The sequence below is a fragment of the Hylobates moloch genome, unplaced genomic scaffold (genome assembly GCF_009828535.3).
Source record: "Hylobates moloch isolate HMO894 unplaced genomic scaffold, HMol_V3 SCAFFOLD_24, whole genome shotgun sequence".
Classification (NCBI taxonomy): domain Eukaryota; kingdom Metazoa; phylum Chordata; class Mammalia; order Primates; family Hylobatidae; genus Hylobates; species Hylobates moloch.
The window spans coordinates 17,707,404-17,732,033 of record NW_026652299.1 but is presented as its reverse complement, the minus strand read 5'-3'; positions in this window follow the sequence as shown (position 1 = coordinate 17,732,033).

Sequence of the window (24,630 nt, the reverse complement as noted above, 5' to 3'; positions counted from 1 at the left end):
TTCAGTATTCCACTGTGGTCATTCCCAGGAGAATGTCAGGCTGTACTTTTGCCACCAAGCTATGGGTTGGTTTATGTCAGTCCTGTGAAGCTCAAGGGGCCTCTATGTGACCACGCTGATGGATATGCAGCATCTTGCTCCGCGCTGTGCCAGCTCTGTTTCTGTCTGGAGGACTTTACCCACCACTGCTCCAAGATGAAATATTTGTAGTGAGACCATAAAGGGAACACTCACTACCATCAGGAAGTACATAAACACAACCGCAGCACTAACTTTTTTTCCAGTGCAGTTGCTGAGCTTAGAGAACTGGTAACTAACCCATTTTCTGGAGTATCGTGTGAAGATGAGTAAGAGTGCAGGTGCGCTGTGGCTCACGCCTTTAATCCCAGCACTTTGGGATGCCGAGGCAGGTAGATCACCTGAGGTGGGGAGTTCGAGGCCAGCCTGACCAACATGGAGAAACCCTGTCTCTATTAAAAAAAAAAAAAAAAAAATTAGCCAGGCATAGTGGCGCACTCCTGTAACCCCAGCTACTCAGGAGGCTGAGGCAAGAGAATTGCTTGAACCCAGGAGAGGGAGGTTGCAGTGAACCAGGATCGCACCATTGCACTCCAGCCTGGCAACAAGAGTGAAAATCCGTCTCGAAAAAACAAAAGTGCAGGTGAGCAAGAGCACAGAGACACTGGGAACTGAGGGACGTGGCAAGGGGCCAAAAGAAAGGGTCTTTTTGGCAGACACAGCTAATTGCCATGAAGGTTAATAATCTGATGGGAATATTAAAACCAATATTAAAACCTAGAATTTTTCAGTCCATGCTCCAAGTCCTAAGGCCACTGGGCCTGCATCTCCTAAGGGTTGTTTATGGCTTCTTTGTGAGCTTCACTCATGCAAATGGATACCACAATACAATCCCCTTCCTGCTTGTGTAGGGGTCAGCAAAATGTTTTCTGTAAAGGACCAGATGGTAAATATTTTAGGCTCTGTTGGCCAGGCCATCTCTGTTGCAAACACTAAACTCTGCCATAGACAACACAAAAACAGTAGAAATGGCTGTGTACTAATAAAATTTTATGTACTAATGAAACCATCATTGCAATTGGCTGTTATTTGAATTTCATGTAATTTTTACATTCATGAAACAGTCATTTTTTGACAACCATTTAAAAGTGGGAAAATCATTCTTTGCTTGCAGGCCATACAAATACAGGTGGCAGGCCAGGTTTGACCTACTGGTTGTTGTTTGCCAACTGCTATTCTAGGTGTTGGACAAAAACAGCTGGAAGGTAAGCTAAAACCCCCCTGGGCCATTCCCTTACAATTTTGGTTAAACTGAGCTTTCTGGCTACAGAACTACATGTCATTATGATCATTAATAAGGTTTTGGGACCCTTTAAGTCTTCATTGAAAAGTCTACTTAATTCTAGCTTAATGTATAATTATTGCTCTCTACCTTGCAAAAGCTTTCAAGCTTATGGGTTCTATGGTCAGATTTAATGTTTAAGCTATTATGTAAAAAATGGTAAAACTTGTCCCGTAGCATTTGAGATTTAATCTGAGTCTGTGTTGAGGAATGTATGTTTGGACCAATGTTTTGGCAAAGTAATCCTGTCTGCTTTCTTGTAGAACAATGGTTCTCAAAAGGTAGTCTCCAGATCAATAATATTAGCATCACCTGGGCACTTTCTAGAAATGCAAATTCTTCAGCCCCAGACTTGCTGCATGAAAAACTGGAAATGGGGCTCAGAAATCTGTGCTTTAACAAAAGTCCTCCAAGTGATCCTGATGCACATTAAAGTTTGAAACAGCTGATATAGGGAAAAGTCTTGGATTCTCCAAGAAATAATCATATTATAAATAGGACATGGGGTTACCACTTGATAAGAGAAGGCCAATATGTTCAATTTGCAAGTGGGTGAAGAGCTTCTGACACCAGCTTCCCTGTATTACAAGCAGAGAACTCTATGTGATAACAAGCTGCAGTAATGGAAAATCCAGGCACGCACAGGCAGTTCTGATTTGTTCCACTTCTCTACTTTCCCAGGTGTCTCCTCCAACTGATGTATTGACTGGTAGAAGGGACTTAGGAATCATGGGATGCCTGTATGGGCATAAACAGCTTGTAAACGGGGTGAAGGAAGCAACATGCTGTTTTCCTGATGCCCTCTTTCTAATCAGGGGCCTCATTCTTTTAGTTACATGGTTGTTTCATCGTTGGCAAGTGGCAAGAGGAAATAGATGGTCCTTGAGAAAAGCAGCTTTAGCAGCTGCAACAACTCAAGCAATTCCCCGACTAAGCTCATCCATGTAATTGATGTGGGCTATTGGTCGTGGTGGAAAAGGTAAGAGGAATTATGAATGGGAATGTAGTGGCGAGGAAAAATATGGTATTGGCCAGATAAACAACAGAGACCTGAGTTGGAATCCGGGAGACGATGATATTAGAATTAGGAATTATAGAATGAACAAAGCTGGCATGCCCATTAAGGTGGCATAAGTTCTCAATCAAACAGTAGGCTACCTGTCTGCCATCACAGTTAAATGTCCCGACTGCTTTACCAGGTATCTAGAGGTACATGGACTCTGGGCTAGAACCAAGACACCCTGTTTAAGGAGATTTATTCACGAAGGGCTTCGTGCCTTTTGTGCTTATTTTAAACATAAGTATTAAGACATCAAAGTGGCCACATAGGAAATTTGACTTTGGTTTTAGCAGGAAGTGCTCTAAGCTAATTCTCATTAGGGCAGCTACCCACAGACGGATAGGACTTCTGCAAGAGGCAAATCTGGATAGTCCTTGTGGCTTAGTCATTGTTAGTTTATCACTCAAGATGGTCCAGGTAGGAAGACCTGATCAGTCTATACCATGTTCAACCTGCAGTCCATTGCTGCAATTAATGTGCAAAGTATATCTCAATTCAAAACACACACAGGTCAAGAAGAGATGTTCTTCATGAAATGTTCAGGGATGGCTTGAGGCCAGGAAACTGTGCAGAGGCATACTAAGGTGGGCGTGTGGGGAGTGAACCTGCTGAAAGGCTTTTTCAGGCCCCTTAGAAGGCTTCTTCCTCAATGTTGACTCAAATTTGCAGACTTTCTAGGGTATTTGTGTGGGAAGCACTCGAGCATTTTGTCTCTCATATAAGTTTCTCCTCCCACTTCCACCTTACCTCCATCTGCTCAAGATAAATCTTCTTCAGGTTTCCCTACATGATGGCCCAACAAAAAGAAGGCGTAATTGTGAGTCCTCCTGGTTGTACTTGTTCCATATTTTAACAAACTTTCCAACCAGGCAATCTAATGGATTAGCAAAAACTAAGCAATGCTGGAAAGCCCTATTAAATCCTTGGACCGGGAAGTGCCCCCATGGTCAACTGATTCAGGCCAGAGATGAAAAGAGGACACTCAAATGTTTTATAAAGTCTTTTAGAAAAGATATTGTAGGCCAGGTGCGGTGGCTCACGCCTGTAATCCCAACACTTTGGGAGGCTGAGGTAGGCAGATTACTTGAGGTCATGAGTTCAAGACCAGCCTGGCCAACATGGTGAAACCTCGTCTCTACTAAAAATACAAAAATTAGCCCCGCATGGTAGTGCACACCTGTAATCCCAGCTACTTGAAAGGCGGAGGCACAGGAATCCCTTGAACCCACGACGCAGAGGTTGCAGTGATCCAAGATCATGACACTGCACTCCAGCCTGGGCAATAGAGTGAGATTCTGTCTCAAAAAAAAAAAAAAGAAAAGATATTGTAAGTGGAAATAGGTGACACAGAGAATAGACAGACAAAGGGCAGGCTTCATTTATGACCTAGAATTGAAATGACAAAGCCTTTCAAACTGAAACTGTTCAAGTCCAGAGACAACTGAGTCAGCCCCAGACAGCAAAGAGGAGTTCAGAAGAGGAACTGAAAGTTAGATGGCAGGAGGCTTCACTGTGTGCCCCTAGTCCTTATGATGCCAGTCCTCTTCACTGGCCTTGAGGGCCACATGGCCACAGATCCTGCAGACTACACCAAATTGATAAAGAAAGCCATACCAGCTGTTCAGGTGTTCGGGTAAACTCCATCATTCACTAAAATCAAGCATCAAATAGAAGGGGGAAGCACATAATATCCAAAAGTAAGTGGTCCAACTCCCCAGCCTTGTTAAGACCTTAAAGCAAGGGTCAGACAACTTTTCTGCAAAGGATCAGATAGTAAATATGTCAGGCTTTGTGGGCCATGCTGTCTCTTTCACAGCTGCTCAACTCTGCCCTTGTAGCAAGAAAGCAGCTGTAAAATAAGTGGGGCTATGTTCCAACAATACTGATGTGAATTTCATATAATTTTGACATATCAGGAAATGTTACTCTTCTTTTGATTTTTTTTAAAAATGTAAAAGCTGGCCAGGTGTGGTGGCTCAGGCCTGTAATCCCAGCACTTTGGGAGGCCAAGGTGGGCAGATCACCTGAGGTCAGGAGTTTGAGACCAGCCTGGCCAACATGGTGAAACTTCATCTCTATTAAAAACACAAAAATTAGCCAGGTGTGGTGGCAGGCACCTGTAATCCCAGCTACTTGGTAGGCTGAGGTGGGAGAATCATTTGAACCCAGGAGGCGGAGGCTGCCCTGAGCCAAGGTTGAACGACTGCACTCCATCCTGGGCGACAGAGCAAGACTCAATTTAAAAAGTCAAAAAGCCATTTTAGCTTATGTGCTGTACAAAAACAGATAGCAGCTAGATTTAGCCCATGGGGGATTGTTTGCTGACCCCTGCCTTAAAGATACAGTACCATCATTGTTTTAGATATCCTCATGTGGAACTAAAGTAATACTTAATTCATTATTTTATGTAATATCCACTAAGTAAGGTATATATGATGATCAACATTTTTTAGAGATGGAGAAACCAAGGTTCACACAAATTCACTAATATTCTCAAGATTAGGTTCCACAGCTGGTCAACGTCAATACCAGGGATCTCTGTTTTTTCCTGTGTACCTTTCCTTAATGAATTTTTTGTTTCTTGAGACAGAGTCTTCCTCTGTCATCCAGGCTGGAGTGCAGTGGCATGATCTCGGCTCACTGCAACCTCCGCCTCCCAGGTTCAAGTGATTCTCCTGCCTCAACCTCCTGAGTAGCTGGGGGCTATAGGCATGCATCACCATGCCCAGCTAATTTTTTTGTATTTTTAGTAGAGATGGGGTTTCAACATGTTGGCCAGGCTGGTCTTGAACTCCTGACCTAGGTGATCCGCCTGCCTCGGCCTCCCAAAGTGCTGAGATTACAGGCATAAGCCTGAAAATTCTAAAAGCAAACACATATTGAGCATTCAACATGTGCCAGATGCTGCTCTACATGCTCTAGACTAGCGCTTCTCAACCGGGGCCAAAAGCGGGTATTTGGCAATGTCTGGAGATATTTCTGGTTGTCACAGTGCTGGGGAAGGACTACCTACTCACTGGCATGTAGTAGGTAGAAGCCAGGAGTGCTGCTAAACATCCTGCAGTGCACAGGACAGACCCCATCACAAGGAATAATCCAGCCCAAACACCAATCACACAGAGGTTAGGAAACCCTGTTCTAGATGTATTATCTCATTTAACCCTCACAGCAACCCTAAGAGATAAGTATGATTATTCGCCATTTAACAAGCTGAAAGTCATCCCTTTCTGTTCCAAAACTCATTTCTCCAATTTTGGAGAGAACTATTTTTAAATCTTACTGTACATATTCTTTTCTCCTTAAACACTGAGCTGAATAATTAAACTCAAACATTTATTCGGTGCTTTTAAACTCACAGAAGACTTTCCATCTATATTATCTTGTCTTCACTACAAGCCTGTAGCCAATGTCCTATTATTATCATGCACCTCACCCTCATTTGGCAAACATGACACTGAGACTCTAAAAGAGATTGTGACTTGCTGAAAGTCACAAAGCTGGTACATGGTGGAACTGGGTCTGACCCCAGGTCTTCTGAGTCATCCTCTCATTTTCCTTTCACTTAGGCAGGCTGGTTCACCTTGTGTTGAGAACACAGGGTCTCCTTCTGCCCGTGCGTTATTCTGCACAGGGTCTAGGTGGGCTACAAAGCCATGTAGCATGGTTCTGCTCCCAGAACATTCTGAGCACTGTTTTCTACGCATGGGGCATTTGTTAAGTGTAATGTCTCAGGTCCTCCTTCCTTCATAGTCTTGCAGTCAGCATTCTTGTCTTCAGCAGCCTCCACACACACCCTCCAATCCCTTTTAATTCAGGCTCCTAATCTGCTTCAAGACAGAAAGGCAGCTATTTGGACTGTTCAAAGTCATACCTAATATGAGACTTACCAGGATCTCAGGGAGGGCCTGAAAGGTGATCTTTTGAGTAAGGGTATGAGCTTCTGTGCAGGGTCTTCAGTGAGCCACCCTGTAGCCGAGTATGCAGGATGAAGACAGCAAAGTCATCTATGGGCCATTTGAGAATGTCAGTGCCGCCACAGATGGAGCTCCGTAGAATTTCCTAGGTTTCGACAAACCCCATGCTATATTTTGTTTAGCTGCCTGTTTCCCTGTGGAAACACTAGGAACCCCTGATAGAATTAGACTCAGAGGTGGGAAATTTTCGTCGGCTGTCATTGTGAGGGTCAAAGTCTTACCCTGGGAATGCTCTCTGCAGCCTTGGGCGGCCATGGCAACAGAGATACACTTCATTTGTTGCTCCTCAAGAACCTGCCACCTTTCCCAAGACAGTCCCCACAGCCTGCCTAGATTTAAAAAGACTTCTCTCTACCTGACAAACTCCCTTCTTCTCTATTAATGATCTTCTTGTAGAGGCAGAGGTCTCCCTATGAAAAACTAATACAGAACCCAGATAGTCCAGGGCTTAAGTATGAATGGCTGTGCTTCTGACTGTAACTACTGATTAGATGAAATAATGCATGTAAAGTGCTCAGTACCATCCTGGACATTTAATAAATGCTAGTTGTTATTATTATTACTGCTTTTACTATTTTATCACTTGCTATTGAACAGACAATGGTCTATAACTATTGTCAATAACTCCATTTTGGGGGAGAGCTTTGTAATGGAAGTTATCTTCTGATTCATTTTTTTCAGCTCAGTTGTAAATAGGTGGAATAGCTGAATAAGGTTCCTTAAAAGTCAATATAATATAATATATAACAAGAACTAGCATTACATGTTTTCTATGTACCAGGCACTTTTCTAAGTGCTTTACATGGGTTAATTTACTAAACCTTCTAGTTACTGAGAAGTAAGCACTATTACTATCCCCATTTTACAGATAAGAAAACAGAGGCACAAATTTACTTAATTAGTGAGTTCTGCAGTTACAATCACACCTGCTATTTCATCTGCCTGGAACATCCTCCTTTTATTTACACATCTTATCCCTCTTATTCCCTACTCTCAATTGAAACCTTTTTTTTTTTTTTTTTTTTTTTGAGAGTGAGTTTCGTTCTTGTGACCCAGGCTGGACTGCAGTGGCGCAATTTCAACTCACTGCAACCTCCACCTCTCAGATTCAAGCAGTTCTCCTGCCTCAGCCTCCTGAGTAGCTGGGACTACAGGTGCCTGCCACCACTCCTGGCTAATTTTTGTACTTTTAGTAGAGACAAGGTTTCACCATGTTGGCCAGGCTGGTCTTGAACTCCTGACTTCAGGTGATCCACTCGCCTCCGCCTCCCAAAGTGCTGGGATTACAGGTGTGAGCCACCACGCCCGGCCCTCAGTTGAAATCTTACTGACATTTCGAGGAATATTTCTGGCAGCAACTCTCCCAGGAGACCTATTCTGATCTTCGTGACTCAGTGGTTTCCCTCCCTCCTACAAATCCTCCAGAACTGTCTTCTTGCTCCTGCCCTGTGCCCGGAAGCTGACTCTGCCTGATCACATGGCAATTTGTGATCTTTTCTGTATTCTACAGCACAGCATTTCAAACTGCAGGTGTGAAACCCACTAAAGCACACTAACTGAAATAAGTTATTGGGTCTTGACCAGCATTTTCAAAAATAAGTAAGTAGCATAGAATAGAATATCCGAGTGTGTTCCATGGAGTAAGAGCAAGTATTTGTTTCATGAAAATTTTCAAGCAGTGGTGTATGTGTGTGTGTGTGCACTGAGGTTGCAACATAAAAGATATTTCCAATGGGGATTTATTTTTAATGGGTATAGAGTTTAAGTTTTCACAATGAAAGAGTTCTGGAGATCTGTTGTACATGAATATACTCAACACTACTGAACTGTACACTGAAAATGGTTAAGATAATAAATTTTATGTTATATTTCACACAAATAAATATAATTTTTAATAAAAGAATTTTTACTGTGAATCAGGGCCTGAAAAGTTGGAGAAACACTATTCTACTGGATTGAGGTTATTTTACTGCATAGAACATGTGTGATGTATCTTTTCATTCTAAGCAGCACACACCTAGCAGCACCAGCTCAGCATAAACGCCTTAAATGTCCTTTGAACTGAATACATCTCTCATTAAAAAGCAACATGTAAGTGCCCATCATATGTGATCCATGTACACATACACATATATGCCATGCGCCTCCACTCTTCCACCCCTCCCCAAACACACAACCCAGTCATGCTCCCTCCAGCACCATAGTTAAAGCCACTACAGAGTCTCCTATGCCTGGCAAATACTGGGGTAGGAGAACGAGGAGATCCAGGGTGGGACATAGGAACGGAAAACAGGCTTCTGGCCCTTGACAAAGTCCCTGCATTGCCTGATGGCAACCTGCCCCCTCTCTGGTGACGATCCTCTCGCCACAGCCCTCAACCCCCAGTGTGTGCTGGACAGCGTTCCCTACTCTACAGCTTCACAGGAAGCTGTGCTGTCTCAATGAGGAAGGTTTGGCCTCCGCAGGTGTGGGAGCCCTCCCTGAAGGCAGACACCATAGCTCCTCCGAGGAGAAGGCCCTGTTGCCTGCCTTTCTGCCTGCATAGCTGAGAATAGACAAACAGCTCTGGCTACAAAGTCCTTGGGGGCTCTCATGGGAACTAAAACCATACGTGAAATCAGAGAATGAATCCCCCTCCCACCCCCTCAGCAAGAGATTGCTGGCACAGGAAGAAATCCTTACTGCTTCCCTAATGGGTGTGGGGACACCTGGCCCAGGATCTGGGCTCAGGGCCCAAAAACAGTCGTGCTTCTTCTTTGTATTGCCACCAAGGGGTGAGTGGTGGTTCTGGGACAGGCACTATCCCTTCATACAGGCCCAGGCAAGCCTGGGAGGACAGGGCAGGGTGGGGAAGGGGGATGCTGTCCTGACATCGTCGTGCATAGCGACAGAAAATAATATTCCCCATCATGGGATAGGGTCAGTGCCTGGATCAATGTTCTACTTAGGGAGAAATTTTACTAGATTAACACAGACTAGAGAGATCGTAGTATCTAAGTGACTCCGTGTTTGTATTTTGTGTATTTGAGTCAATAGCCCCAGAACAACAGAAAGAATCATCTTTGTGAATAAACCTCTCACTGATAGGAAGAGCTCTAAAGGGACCCAAGTAAAGAGCCAAGGCCCCCAAGGGCTGTCCTGCCCTGCCTAGTTCTGGGGAGAGGGAGCTGGGGGCGGAGGACAGAGGGAGGGAAACTGAGGCCAGTCAGGCCTCTGGGCCGGGGCGGTGGGCCTCTCCTAGCTTGGGGGGCTGAAGGAGCTTCTCCCTGGGGCTGCAGCTGCACCCCTGCAGGGGCGCCGTTCCTACCAAGCTGCAGGGAGACGGCGCCCCCCGGAGTTGGGGAGCGAAGTGCGTTGTAGCCCCAGATTCTCTTTCACGGGAGGCTGAGCTGAGGGGGACCAGGCGAGGAGCGGGGCGTCACCCACTGCGAAGGGCTAACTCCCTGCCTTTCTCTGGATGGCCACAAACACAACGCCCAGTCAGACCAAGCACAGTTCCCAAACGGCTTCCCTCCGTGCAGCTCCCTCCCGTTGCCGCCCCTGCCCTGCCCTTCAGGGAAGCCGGGAGTGGCGGCTGGGCAGGGGCTGAAAGGGCCCTCCCGCGTGCCCACACCCAGGCGGAGTGGAGCGGCGCTCACGGGCAGGGCCAGGCGTCCAGGGGGTTCCAAGCGACGCGGGGTGGGAAGCGGCCCAAGGCTCTAAGGGGAATGGACAGGGGAGGGCGCCGACCTCACAGGGACGCCTGGGGAACACATCGGAGCCACACCTCTACCTCCTAACTCTACAGGAAGGGATCTTGCAGGGAGCAGGAGCACCCGGTGGCACATGCCTTTTCGGAGAAGGAAGTGAATTCGCTGTTCTCACTTTTTCAGAGCTGTGAAAAAGTCTGTCTGGCTTCTGATCTGGAGAATCTTACCTTTTTTGTCTTTTAAAGAGAAGGGCACTTAATGAAGAAAAAAAAAGCTGTCATCTTCGAAACAAGAGGAACAATTATTTTTCCAGCTTTTTTCTCTTGGAAAGAAATTTACTTCCTGTTCGTAGTTCATTCCTTCCCTCTTACACGCATGCGTTCATTGAGGAGGACTCTTCTCAAGTCGCCTCCTTGCCCAGCCTGCTAACTGCTGGAAACCAACAAGGGCATACCAAGGTCTGACGGGAAGAGTTGCCAATCCATCCAGGAGGGCCCAATGAAAGCAAACATTCCGAAGGTAGGTAGCCATGATGGAGGGCAGCCCCCAGAACATGAGCAGACCTCCCCTGCAGGAATCCTCTCCCTGTGGGGAGGGAGCAACGAATCAAATCTCAGCTCCCTGGGGGATATCTGACACCCCCACCTGTGGGAGTGTGCCATCCCCAGCCTCAGATAACGCATGAACACACACAAAGAGAGCCCCAACCCCAAGCTTTCAGAGGAAGTGACATTTTAGCATTCTTGAAAGATGAAGCAGATGTTGCTCAGGGAAAGAAGGCAAGGAAGGATGATCTAGGCAAAGGGACAGGTCTACACAAAGGACAGTGGCTTGAGAACGCATAATGCATTTAACTGACCTTCTGGAGGGCAATTGGGTTAGAGAGGATGCAGGGGGTACCCAGGCAGAGTGATGAGAAGAGACTGAGCAAGTAGGGTCAAGTCCCATGTGGGCTTGAGAAGCGAAGGAATCGCTTCAGCTCTAAATTAGCTCCGACGTATTTGCAGCAAGTTAATTTTCCCTGTTTGGATAATATTAAGTATTCAGCTGCCAGACAGTGGGGTGGGGAGAACTTTCAACAATACTAAAAGAAACCCAGACCTTGATAATTTACTTTGCTATCTGATGAGCATGAAATTAATTTCCGTATTAGCACATTATGTGGAGATAAGACACAGAAATACAAATTACAAAAGACACATAGGTCTCTTACTAAATTTCTGAGGAATACAGTGTGTGCATTAGTCTGAAGCCAGGGAACTTAACTCGAGAGAGATTTGCAGGGAGCAGCAATACAGAGATGGATTACCCGGAGAAATAGGTTTGGCTCTGGTGCTGATGTTTTCTTTTCCTCTGTGAATGGAAAAATATAAGACATTTCTTATAAAATGTAACCATTTCTGGCATGCTTTCCCCCGATTCCTCATACATGCACACTCCCCAAGTGCTGCCAGATGCAGAGGCCAGCTCTCAGCAAGACATCGGAAGTTCATTATCCAGCCATGTAGGGCTCTCCAACCCAGGCCCCCACGATGCTTGCAGAGGAATTGTGCAAATCCAGGGGGAAATGGCAGTTTCCAGTCCTCTCTGGCTTGGCTCTGTGTTCTGTCAGTCCAGCTTTGAATGATGAATTGATGAATTTCCCATTCGGCCTAAGGCTCTGAGACACCATCACCACTGAGCCTAATCCTAATGCGTTTTTAACTTTTCCCCCTTTTAACCAGGCTCCAAGGAGAAAAGATTGCCTTGAAAATACTCCCTGGACAGGCTCACAGACAGGCAGAAGAATGAATGCCACTTTATTTGAAAGACTGAAGGCACTGGGGGTAAAAGAGTTGTTAGAAACAACCAGCATGGGCTTCAGACCCCCATGGCTGTGGCCAAGGCCAGCTTGTAGCACCCTCAGGACTGCTTGTGGTCTGCCTGACCCTCTCTACATAGAGAGGAGGATGTTTAGCAGGTACATAGCATGTGAGCTGTCCTATTCTGGAAAGAACGGAGACAAGGGCCAGGACTCGGTTGGCCATGACCTTGCTGTATGACCTTGGGCAAGTCACTGAATCTTCCTTTTTCCTCCCCCGTTCAATGAGGAGGTTGAGCTACATGATCTCTAATATCCCTGTGAATGTTAATGTTTATTATTTCTATTATTCTATTGATTAAAAGCCATGTCATGTTTTTGCCTTAGGGTGGACATGGTGATGGGCCTTCCAGATAACCCTTTAATGAAGACCTTGTTGACCAGCAGTTGAGAGTGTCATCGGGAAAAATGGCCTCCGCTGCAGGGGGCTGCCTGACCAGATGGATGTGGGTGTCAAGGCTTGGACCTTTCACCTCTACTTGATACTATGCCAAAGAGTGTTCTAGCTCCACAGCTCCTCACGCAGTTGCCAAGGCTGACATTAGGCCTCAACTTCTCTCCCTGCCCAATCCTGCTTCAGCCCCTTCCTCCCATGAAAGCTTCGCCTTAACAAGCAGCCTGCATGTTACCCCCCCTTCTCAGAGTTAGCTTCCTAGGGAGCTCAGCCTGACACACCCATTTCCATAGACTCATACAATTTTGAGCCTCCTACTTTTCCTTCCCCAGCCTAGTCTTCCTCCACTGCCATTTTACAAACAGAGAAATAACAGCTCAGAGAATGACTTACCAAGTTCACTCAGTCAGCAGAACTAGGGCTGTATCTTCAGTTCTCTGAGTCTCAGCCGTGTCCTCTATCCATCACACCTCACTGCCTTCCCCAACCTATCTCATCTTCCTTGCATAGTACAGACAGACATGCAGGCAGAGATAGATCGACGCATCCATCCATCTCCACTGCAAGGGGCATAATGAGCAAAGGCATGAATTCATGAGTTATTTGCTGCCTCTACTTTAAATAGATAAGCCATCAGTTTTCATTTGGGGATTTTTTTTTAACCTCTCTGCAAAGCTGTATCACAAAGACACTACAAGCTCTGGATTAGGAACTAGGAAGCTTGGGTTTTCATCTCAGCTCCTCACTCTCACATTGCAAAAACGCTGCAGCTTGCTATTAGGCTCTTTCAGCTGTGAAGGCTGATTGCTCTGGGCCTCCACGGAGGGTAGAGAAGGGGGTTAATCATGGAATAATAACCGGTGATGATGGTTATGTAAGATGTTATCATTGGGGGAGCTCAGTGAAAGGTACACAGGAACTCTCTGTGTTATTTTTGTAACTTTTTGGAATCTAAAAATATTTAAAGAGAAGAAGGTTTAAAACAACAATAAAAATAACCAGTGATGGTCTCACTTATTCTAACAGAGGGTAGATAACTTTAGAAGCAGTAAAGGGAAACAAACAGGCTGGTTATGTGACATATTCGGGTCAGACTACGCAGTAAATATACTCAATGGCATTCGGTGGCATGAATGATGAAGAAGTGTGTCGCACCAGGCTTGCATTTTTTAAAGATATGTGCTCTGCTACCAAAAACCCTAAGAACTGACAGTCTTAAAGCCAAAGCCCTGAAAAATGTTTGCTACAACACCTACTTCCCTATTCAGGTTAAATCTTCCCAGGTGAGTTTCACTCGTGGTTTCACCCGCAGCCAGGGCTGCCATCCACTGGGTCTGACCAATTCCCTCATTTTGCAGGCAAAAAAACATGAAAGCTCAAAAGGTAAACAACTTGTCCAGATTGCCCACAGAGTGACTGATTTAATAAAGGCAAACAATTCTAAGTTAGAAACAGACAGCTGACTAGCGGTCCATGGAGCATCCTGTGCTGCTTCAAGATTCCAGAGTGGGGAAGCACCTGGGATCCTCGGCCTCGGTGGAATGGCATCAGGGACCCTACTTCCAGCCAGCAGGCTCCAGCTACGAGCACATGAGAAGCATAGTCCTGCTGGTTGTCCGGGGCAGTCTCCCAGGAAGGCACACACTGGGAAAAGATCCTGAAGGCAGGCACTGTCCACAAATCACTCAAGAATTGAACATTTTTTCATTTTGAAGTGAAACTGCATTTGAGGGTACTGCCAACTATAAATCAAATGTCACCTTTTAAAAAAAGAAAGGAAAAGAAAGTAATCGACTAGATGGAGACTGTTGCCTCCTGTCACAATGTCTTGCAATTAAAGGTCCATTTCTTCTCTAAGTTCTCCTTTTCTCTTAGGAAAATTGAATGTTTTTCTAGTTATGAGATGAGAATGCTAACCAAAATTGTTGCCGGTTCAAAATGTGTTATCTTAGTGGTGTTTAATGTCCAAGAAAAAAACAATTAGCTCTCTTCTATGTTTCAAAGCCCAAAATCGTAAGAGGACAGTTTGAAGTTTTATGCACGGCCCTGGATATTTTGAGGGTAGTGTATTTTTAATTACTTTTTAATTGAAGTATACTTTATATATAATAAAGTGTGCAGGACTGGTGAATTTGTATATATTGTATACTTGGTAACCACAACCCTGACCAAGATAGAGAACATTTCCAGCACTCTAGAAGATTCCTAGAGTATAAAAATATTTAAATCACCATTAAATATCATGCAACTTGGAGCATCCAACCTTTGTCACCTGGGTAGCCAGACCATCTCAGTTCTGGGAAAGTCTACCCCTGGTAGCCCGCTGAGATAGGAGGAACAATGTATCCTGAAGACAGGTGAAAGCTGTTGAGGCTCACTTTTCCAGAACTGCCCACCTTCAACCCTGCCTTTTCAAAGCAGGCTCATACCCTGAAAATCTTTTCCTGACAAGGTAAAAATAAGTCTTAAAACAAAGAAAAGAGAACAAGTGGAGAGTGAGGATGGCAATGAATTTGAAGCTTATGGAAAACCTAGATTTGGGGGCAGGGGAAAGGTAACAATGAAACCTGAGAGAGTCAACTTGTAAATTTTGGTTTTCAATAAGGAATAATAATGTGTATAAGCTTGTTTTATCCACAATGAGTGGTAGAAACATTGGTCTTAAGGCTGAAGAGAGATGCCCCTGGTGATTGAGATCCTTAAACTGATGTTTGCAGAGAGCTGCCTTTTCGCTCTTCTTGATTTTCTAGTCAAGTGCCAAGTTTTCAGCTTTTGTTCTGTTTTTTTTCCAGTAGGAAATTCCTTTCAACTCTAAAGTCAAGATTTAATAACATATGAAGCTGCTGCCAACCCAGGATTTTGGACCTGATTCACCAATCTTCTGGGACACATTTTAAAATCCTTCTACCTAGAAGGTTTTCCCTGCAAGGTACATACCACCCTACTCTCCAAATTAGAAACTTACTTGTATCTTCCAAAATTCAAATCCTAGTTCAAAAAAGAGGTGCAATAGCTTTCCCCACCTCCTGAGAGCATAGCCTTGGGTCCTACCCGCTGTTCAACCCGGGGCCTGATTAGCTGATGAACTGTGCCGAGCTGAACTGAAGACAGTTTAAATGAGACAGTTGACTCCAGGTAATAGATCAGGACCTTTAGAACTGGATTGGATTAGTACCCCATGTAGTGACCCTTGACCAATGGGAGAAAGAAGATAATAAACAGAAGGTATCATTTATCAGAGGATCCAATTTTCTCTCTGTAACCTGTTGGCTTATTTAGGCCCCCTTTCTATCTACCATAAGTGAAAATTTTGAGGAAATAGCAACTCCCTGTGAGCTCAAGACTTCCATTTTCTTTTCCTGCAAGTTGAGGTTGGATTCAGCTGATTTCAACAAGATTGGAAGCTTGTTTGTACACATAGCAGGGGTTCCCAATTAAGCCTCAATTGAAGTCCGGCTCCTGCTGTGGAACTAGTGGGCTCTGGTCGAATTTCTGTTTGCATTAAGCTGATGTATAGAGAAGGGTTCTCGCATCAGAAGGGTGAAAGGACGATTTTGTGCACAAATGCGAGGAAAGAGGAAACCCACCTTGGTCTAAAGGTCTCCTTTTTCCCCCTACCATTTATTTATACCTTCCTTCTTAAGATGTTTTTCTGATTACAGTACATAAATATCACCTGTTTGTTGTAAATAATTCAAACAACTTATAAAAATGTAATAAGTACTTTTCTATCTTTTTACACTTTTTAAAATGTTTTGTAGATACGGGGTCTCACTATGTTGCCCAGGCTGATCTCAGCTTCCTGATATCAAGTGATCCTCCCATCTCAGCCTCCCAAAGTGCTGGGATTACAGGCATGAGTCATATGCCTGGCCATAAATACTTTTTAAAATATAAAATATAATAAAGTATATTCACCATTTTAAGATAATCAACATTACTATCTTGGTGACTATTTTCACAAACATCTCTTTATGCATACAAGTACACATCTATGTAATTTGTAAGAAGTAGGATATAATACGAATGATATTTTTCCCTGTGAACCTTTCCCTGCCTTTCTCTGTCCTCACTCATATCAGCACTCCACAACTATCTCCATTTTCCCCAAGGAACCCATGTGTCTTAGCCAAAATGCAGAGCCCGAGACAAGGGTTTGCATTTGCATGCAGGTCATTTATTTGGAGAAGTGACCCAAGGAACAAGAGCGAGGGACTGAAAAGAGTAAAGCAGAGAAGGAATGAAGGCCACTACAAGGGTGCTTTATTGAACTGGCCACCGCCATGGTAACTGGGGCTCAGTCTCCCTGGGACCTTCCAAGGAGCTGTGTGTAATGCACCTCAGAATTGTCTGCCTGTGGGAAGGAAGACAGAAGCACTGATTTATTCCCTAACTTCTATCTCCCATTAGTCAAGGATTGCCACATAGGGTATTCATTTCCTCTGCTTCTACAGATTGTGCATGAGTGAGTGAGTGCCAGACTGGTTTAGCAGTCATCTTACAGAGCAGCTTCAGAGAGGTCTCCACGCAGAAGGTGAGACATGAAGTGCTACCAAGGGAAGGTGCTGGGAAGTCACACCGGTATGACGCTGGTTGCTGCAGCAATGGCCATAGTAGAAGGTGAGTTGAAGAAGCGTAAGGTACGAGGCATGAGAGGTGTTCAATACAATCAGTCACAAGGTCTTTACTGGAGGAGGCCAATGGAAATTTCTATGAGAGACACTACGGGAGAGTTATTGGAACAAGCTACAGTCGTCCTGCTGCAACTGGACTCAATACCACAGTGGATGTGCATCATTTCTTTAACCTGCACACATTTGACTCCCCTCACTCTCAGCCAGACTTTTACCCTTCATCCCTGCTGAGTTGGAGCTTTGGTTCTCTTGGCCACAGTTAGGCAGTTGTGGTTACTGCCATGGCCCATTTACAGTTTCCTCTTGGCATGAAACACCAGTGTCCTCTCATTCCAGACATGCTATTTTCTTAACCCTGCTGCGGAGTAGAAACCCAACTTCTCATAGTTAATTATGCTCAATTATCCCCACCAATATTGTTTTTTATGGCTCACTGGCTCAAGGGATCTAAGATGACTAGGCAGTAGCTGTAACTTCAGGTTCAACAGAACCCACCTCGTACAAGCATGCCTCCACCTTTTAGAAAGCCTCTAATCCAATAGAGCCTAGGGTTTCAGTGTGGAAAATATTAATTCCTCCAGTGGGTCACTGGGAGTAATGGTGAGAGTGGCTACTCCTTCCTTCATGCCTTGGTTCCAGGATCCATGTACTCTAGCTACAGGGGACGCAGACCATATAAGGGCCATTGGCTCAATGCATATATTAATAACAATCCTGAAAGCTACATGCCAAACCCACAGGGTGCCATCCCCAAGATAATACCTTAAAAGAGTCTCTCATAGGTCCTTCCATCCTTGTATTGGGCTGCCAACTTCCAGGTGATGTGCTAAATGGTAGAACCAGAGATTCCTATAGCGACGTACGCAGTAGCACACCTCTTTGCTATAAAACGGGCCTCGGACCCGAGGCAATGTTATATAGGCTCTGTGCTGATAAATCAGGCACTCTCTTGGCCCTTGGATGGCAATGCTGACAGCCAGGGATAAGAATCTCATATCCAGGGTAGGCATTAATTCTGATCAGAACAAATTGCTGCTTCCACCAAGATTGAAGGGATCTGAAAAAAATCCACCTCCCTCCAGGTAGTTGGCTGGTTTCCTAGAGCAATATTTTCACATCCGGAGCTTGGCTGTGGTCTCTTTGGCTAGAAGTCTGGGCATTTATCAGTGGCAGTGGCTAGATCAGCCTTGATGAAAAGAAGTTTGTGCTGCTGGGCCCAAGTGTGTAGCCTTGTTTCCAGCCACTGTGGCATTCAGGTGCTCATTGCACAAGCCCCGAGATGGCCAAGGAACAATGGGAGCTGATGTTCATATGAAAGGAATTCCTCTGTAGTAGAAGCTCTCTGGTGAGCATGAACATTACACTCAAATATCCTTATATGCTATGCCCACTCCCATAAGCCCTCCAAAATGCCTCACCTCCTAACTTCTTGACACATCTTTCAGTCTTGTTCCTCTCATGCCCGGACACCCAGAAAACCACTTACCACTGCCAGGAGTCGACGTGTAGCCATGCTTAAGACCATCTCTGCTTCCACACAAATTAAGAATCACCATACTGCTTGCAGCTCTTCCCATAATGAGAAATTCTCTTCTTACTGTTCTACAGGGCACGCCTGAGTGGGGCTACAGTACAGAGGGGTCCATTTTCAGTTAGCACTGAAATACTGAGTTTATCCCTCAGCGAACTCCACACAGGCATCCTTATCCATTGTGGATACTTCTAGCACCATGTTAGGTCTTCTGACCTAACTGGCAGCAAAGTTTGCCCCAGAGCCTAGAAATGCTGCAGAGCCTTCCCAAAACTGATGGGATTCTGAGTCATCCAATAAAAGGGTTAGAGCAGAATTCCCAAATGTGTTCAATGCAACCTCCCAAATTGAAAGAGCCACACCAAATACAGTGCCTCCCAGTAACAGGAGATGTAAGAAGCAATATATTGTTCTTTACCTTGGAGGGACTGTTCCTCACATGCCCTAGACCTTTGGGTCACTTCACTGATGCATTGGGTACCAGAAGTTGTTACCAACTCACCACAACAAACAGAGTTCTTCCCACTGTTTGGACAATGAATGAAGCAGTTCCACCATAACATCTTGAGGTTCTGCTTCCTATGGTCACTTCTGGAACCAAGTATATTAGCTTAGCCCACCACAGCTCAAGGAGGCCTGCCTGCCTCTGTAGGCTCCACCTCTGGGGGCAGGGCACAGACAAAAAGTCAGCAGGAACCTCCACAGACTTAAATGTCCCTGTCTGACTGACAGCTTTGAAGAAAGAAGTGGTTCTCCCAGCACTCGGCTGGAGATCTGAGAATGGACAGACTGCCTCCTAAAGTGGGTCCCTCACCCCTGAGCAGCCTAACTGGGAGGCACCCCCCAAGTAGGGACAGACTGACACCTCACTCAGCTGGGTACTCCTCTGGGACAAAACTTCCAGAGGAACTATCAGACAGCTGAATTTGTGGTCTCACGAAAATCCGCTGTTCTGCAGCCACTGCTGCTGACACCCAGCCAAACAGGGTCTGGAGTGGACCTCTAGTAAACTCCAACAGACCTGCAGCTGAGGGTCCTGACTGTTAGAAGGAAAGCTAACAAACAGAAAGGACATCCACAACAAAAACCCATCTGTACGTCACCATCATCAAAGACCAAAGGTAGATAAAACCACAAAGATGGGGAAAAAACAGAGCAGAAAAACCAGAAACTCTAAAAATCAGAGCGCCTCTCCTCCTCCAAAGGAATGCAGCTCCTCACCAGCAACGGAACAAAGCTGGATAGAGGGTGACTTTGACAAGTTGAGAGAAGAAGGCTTCAGAAGATCAAACTACTCTGAGCTAAAGGAGGAAGTTCAAACCCATGGCAAAGAAGTTAAAAACCTCGAAAAAAAATTAGATGAATGGCTAACTAGAGTAACCAATGCAGAGAAGTCCTTAAAGGACCTGATGGAGCTGAAAACCACGGCATGAGAATGACGTGACAAATGCACAAGCCTCAGTAGCCGATGCAATCAACTGGAAAAAAGGGTATTAGCGATGGAATACGAAATGAATGAAATGAAGCAAGAAGAGAAGTTTAGAGAAAAAAGAATAAAAAGAAATGAACAAAGCCTCCAAGGAATATGGGACTATGTTAAAGGACCAAACCTACATCTGATTGCTGTACCTGAAAGTGACGGGGAGAATGGAACCAAGTTGGAAAACACTCTGCAGGATATTATCCAGGAGAACTTCCCCAATCTAGCAAGGCAGGCCAACATTCAAATTCAGGAAATACAGCAAATGCCACAAAGATACTCCTTGAGAAGAGCAACTCCAAGACACATAATTGTCAGATTCACCAAAGTTGAAATGAAGGAAAAAATGGTAATGGCAGCCAGAGAGAAAGGTTGGGTTACCCACAAAGCGAAGCCCATCAGACTAACAGCTGATCTCTCGGCAGAAACTCTACAAGCCAGAAGAGAGTGGGGGCCGATATTCAACATTCTTAAAGAAAAGAATTTTCAACCCAGAATTTTATATTCAGCCAAACTAAGCTTCATAAGTGAAGGAGAAATAAAATACTTTACAGACAAGCAAATGCTGAGAGATTTTGTCACCACCAGGCCTGCCCTAAAAGAGCTCCTGAAGGAAGCACTAAACATGGAAAGGAACAACCGGTACCAGCCACTGCAAAAACATGCCAAATTGTAAAGACCATAGAGGCTAGGAAGACACTGCATCAACTAACGAGCAAACTAACCAGCTAACATCATAATGACAGGATCAAATTCATACATAACAATATTAACCTTAAATGTAAATGGGCTAAATGCTCCAATTAAAAGACACAGACTGGCAAATTGGATAAAAAGTCAAGACCCATCAGTGTGCTGTATTCAGGAAACCCCTCTCACATGCAGAGACACACATAGGCTCAAAATAAAGGGATGGAGGAAGATCTACCAAGCAAATGGAAAACAAAAAAAGGCAGGGGTTGCAATCCTAGTCTCGGATAAAACAGACTTTAAACCAGCAAAGATCAAAACAGACAAAGAAGGCCATTACATAATGGTAAAGGGATCAATTCAACAAGAAGAGCTAACTATCCTAAATGTATATGCACCCAATACAGGAGCACCCAGATTCATAAAGCAAGTCCTTAGTGTCCTACAAAGAGACTTAGACTCCCACACAATAATAATGGGAGACTTTGACACCCCACTGTCAACATTAGACAGATCAATGAGTCAGAACGTTAACAAGAATATCCAAAAATTGAACTCAGCTCTGCACCAAGCAGACCTAATAGACATCTACAGAACTCTCCACCCCAAATCAACAGAATATACATTCTTTTCAGCACCACACCACACCTATTCCAAAATTGACCACATAGTTGGAAGTAAAGCACTCCTCAGCAAATGGAAAAGAACAGAATTTATAACAAACTGTCACTCAGACCACAGTGCAATCAAACTAGAACTCAGGATTAAGAAACTCACTCAAAATCACTCAACTACATGGAAACTGAACAACCTGCTCCTGAATGACTACTGGATACATAACGAAATGAAGGCAGAAATAAAGATGTTCTTTGAAACCAACGAGAACAAAGACACAACATACCAGGATCTCTAGGACACATACAAAGCAGTGTGCAGAGGGAAATTTATAGCACTAAATGTCCATAAGAGAAAGCAGGAAAGATCTAAAATTGACACCCTAACATCACAATTAAAAGAACTAGAGAAGCAAGAGCAAACATATTCAAAAGCTAACAGAAGGCAAGAAATAACTAAGATCAGAGCAGAACTGAAGGAAATAGACACATAAAACCCTTCAAAAAATCAATGAATCCAGGAGCCGGTTTTTTGAAAAGATCAACAAAACTGATAGACCACTAGCAAGACTAACAAAGAAGGAAAGAGAAGAATCAAATAGAAGCATTAAAAAATGGCAAAGGGGATATCACCACCAATCTCACAGAAATACAAACTACCATTGGAGAATACTATAAACACCTCTACGCAAATAAACTAGAAAATCTAGAAGAAATGGATAAATTCCTCGACACATGCACCGTCCCAAGACTAAACCAGGAAGAAGTTGAATCTCTGAATAGACCAATAACAGGCTCTGAAATTGAGGCAATAATTAATAGCTTACCAACCACAAAAAGTCCAGGACCAGATGGATTCACAGCCAAATTCTACCAGAGGTACAAGGAGGAGCTGGTACCATTCCTTCTGAAACTATTGCAATCAATAGAAAAAGAAGGAATCCTCCCTAACTCATTTTATGAGGCCAGCATCATCCTGATACCAAAGCCTGGCAGAGACACAACCAAAAAAGAGAATTTCAGACCAATATCCTTGATGAACACTGATGCAAAAATCCTCAATAAAATACTGGCAAACCAAATCCAGCAGCACATCAAAAAGCTTATCCACCATGATTAAGTGGGCTTCATCCCTGGGATGCAAGGCTGGTTCAACATACAAAAATCAATAAACGTAATCCAGCATATAAACAGAACCAAAAACAAAAACCACATGATTATCTCAATAGATGCAGAAAAGGCCTTTGACAAAACTCAACAACCCTTCATGCTAAAAACTCTCAAAAAATTAGGTATTGATGGGATGTATCTCAAAATAATAAGAGCTATCTATGACAAACCCACAGCCAATATCATACTGAATGGGCAAAAACTGGAAGCATTCCCTTTGAAAACTGGCACAAGACAGGGATGCCCTCTCTCACCACTCCTATTCAACATAGTGTTGGAAGTTCTGACCAGGGCAATCAGGCAGGAGAAGGAAATAAAGGGCATTCAATTAGGAAAAGAGGAAGTCAAATTGTCCCTGTTTGCAGATGACATGATTGTATATCTAGAAAACCCCATCATCTCAGCCCAAAATCTCCTTAAGCTGATAAGCAACTTCAGCAAAGTCTCAGGATACAAAATCAATGTGCAAAAATTACAAGCATTCTTGTACACCAATAACAGACAAACAGAGAGCCAAATCATGAGTGAACTCCCATTCACAATTGCTTCAAAGAGAATAAAATACCTAGGAATCCAACTTACAAGAGATGTGAAGGACCTCTTCAAGGAGAACTACAAACCACTGCTCAATGAAATAAAAGAGGATACAAACAAATGGAAGAACATTCCATGCTCATCCGTAGGAAGAATCAATATTGTGAAAATGACTGTATTGCCCAAGGTAATTTATAGATTCAATGCCATCCCCGTCAACTACCAATGACTTTCTTCACAGAATTGGGAAAAACTACTTTAAAGTTCATATGGAAACAAAAAAGAGCCCGCATTGCCAAGTCAATCCTAAGCCAAAAGAACAAAGCTGGAGGCATCACGCTACCTGACTTCAAACTATACTACAAGGCTACAATAACCAAAACAGCATGGTACTGGTACCAAAACAGAGATATAGACCAATGGAACAGAACAGAGCCCTCAGAAGTCATGCCACACATCTACAACTATCTGATCTTTGACAAACCTGACAAAAACAAGCAATAGAGAAAGGATTCCCTGTTTTATAAATGGTGCTGGGAAAACTGGCTAGCCATATGTAGAAAGCTGAAACTGGATCCCTTCCTTACACCTTATACAAAAATTAATTCAAGATGGATTAAAGACTTAAATGTTACACCTAAAACCATACAAACCCTAGAAGAAAACCTAGGCAATACCATTCAGGACATAGGCATGGACAAGGACTTCATGTCTAAAACACAAAAACCAATGGCAAAAAAGCCAAAATTGACAAATGGGATCTAATTAAACTAAAGAGCTTCTGCACAGCAAAAGAAACTACCATCAAAGTGAACAGGCAACCTACAGAATGGGAGAAAATTTTTGTAACCTTCTCATCTGACAAAGGGCTAATATCCAGAATCTATAGTGCACTCAAACAAATTTACAAGAAAAAAACAAACAACCCCATCAACAAGTGGATGAAGGATATGAACAGACACTTCTCAGAAGAAGACATTTATGCAGCCAAAAAACACATGAAAAAATGCTCATCATCAATGGCCATCAGAGAAATGCAAATCAAAACCACAATGAGATACCATCTCACACCAGTTAGAATGGCCATCATTAAAAAGTCAGGAAACAACAGGCGCCGGAGAGGATGTGGAGAAATAGGAAAACTTTCACACTGTTGATGGGACTGTAAATTAGTTCAACCATTGTGGAAGTCAGTGTGGCGATTCCTCAGGGATCTCGAACTAGAAATACCATTTGACCCAGCCATCGCATTACTGGGTATATACCCAAAGGATTATAAATCATGCTGCTATAAAGACACATGCACACGTATGTTTATTGTGGCACTATTCACAATAGCAAAGACTTGGAACCAACCCAAATGTCCAACAAGGATAGATTGGATTAAGAAAATGTGGCACATATACACCACGGAATACTATGCAACCATAAAAAATGATGAGTTCATGTCCTTTGTAGGGACATGGATGAAGCTGGAAACCGTCATTCTCAGCAAACTATCGCAAGGACAAAAAACCAAACACCACATGTTCTCACTCATAGGTGGGAATTGAACAATGAGAACACATGGACACAGGAAGGGGAATATCACCCACTGGGGACTGTTGTGGGGTGGGGGGAGGGGGGAAGGATAGCATTA